The 1,493-nt window shown below is 33.5% G+C and overlaps 1 protein-coding gene across 13 annotated transcripts in view; it reads right to left on the minus strand.

The window, feature by feature from the left end:
• Positions 1-1,493, minus strand: part of LOC106871234 (myotubularin-related protein 13) — a 512,098-nt gene that overhangs the window by 128,025 nt on the left and 382,580 nt on the right. The gene's annotated exons all lie outside the window — the stretch shown is intronic.

Here is a 1,493-nt window from a genome sequence, read left to right on the forward strand (position 1 = left end):
GGATGCGTAATGAACAAAGCAAATGAATTTAATATAGATTCGTCCTATTTTTAAAAAATATCGAAGAAAACCTTAAATAGAAAAATGGGCTCAAAATACATATTGTAAATAATTAATTATATTCGAATTAACACATTAAAATCAAATCAAATAAAATAAAATATACGCTGCATTCAAAATAAAATAAAATTACAATAGCATATATGCATACTAGGGTATCCACAACATATATATATACATATATATATATATATATATATATACATCAAAATACACAGATGCAAGGCACAAATATATACATGAATACAAATTTATACACATATACATACACACGCATTTAAGTTTGCACACGAAAAAACTTATGCGCTGGTAACAAAGATTGTATCTTAAGCTATGGAGTAGAGGGATAAAGAGTAACGTATCTATAATAACGTCATCAATATAGAAAGTGTGGTTGTCATGAGGAAGGAAAGGAAAAAAGAAAGAGAAAAAGAAAGACAAGTATGCGTATATGCTATTGTAATTTTATTTTATTTTGAATGCAGCGTATATTTTATTTTATTTGATTTGATTTTAATGTGTTAATACATATATGGTGGTTGTCTACTCCTTACACAGAGTTTGACCACCTCCTGTACCTACATCTTAGCTCCTTCATGGCGTTTGATGTGGCTTTTTAAACCAGACAATGTTCTGAAAAAACACCCACACAGATTGCCCCTCTGATTTGAACTACCAGTACCTGCAAGTAAGTTCTGCTCATTGTGGATCTTAACATGTCTTTTAAGACCGCCATTGGATTTGCAAACCTTCTGGCATACACCACATTCAAATGTGTGCATAGACATATAGTCAGAATAGTTGGTTGAAGTTTGTTTTCCATGCATTCGCAGGTGAGATTTGAGACCAGCCAAAGACAAGCATGATCTGTCACAGACTGTGCACACAAAAAGGTCCTTGTCATTCACCTTCTCAATCTTTACATTCTTCCTTAAATATCTTTTGAGTCTTGCTTGTGTTATTCTGGCCTCTTCAAACGCTTTCATTCCATTCCACACTTTTGTTCACCATCCAACTCGATCTGAAGCAAGGGCTTCTATATCTTCTAGAACCATTCCAAGTGATTTCATAGTAGTCCTTATGCTGTCCTTAAACTTTTTTTTAGGTTTATGCCAATAGTGTTTCCCCTCTGCAAGCTCACCATAAAACAGCTGTTTCGGCTTGCGTTCATCTGCCATTCGAACAATATGGCCACACCATCTCAATTGGTTCCTTAAAATCATAGTTTTAATTGAGGGGATGCCTGCAGATGCAAGGATATCTGTGTTTGGAGTAAAAGAATTCCATTTAATTTTTAAAATATGACGAAGGCATTTTTGATGGAATTGTTCTAACAGTTTAAAATGCCTTTCATAACAAGTCCAAGTTTCACAGGAATACAATAGGGATGTTAAGACAAATGATTTGTAAAGAGCCAGCTTTGTATTGTTATT

This window comes from Octopus bimaculoides, chromosome 5 (genome assembly GCF_001194135.2).
Source record: "Octopus bimaculoides isolate UCB-OBI-ISO-001 chromosome 5, ASM119413v2, whole genome shotgun sequence".
Taxonomy (NCBI): Eukaryota; Metazoa; Mollusca; class Cephalopoda; order Octopoda; family Octopodidae; genus Octopus; species Octopus bimaculoides.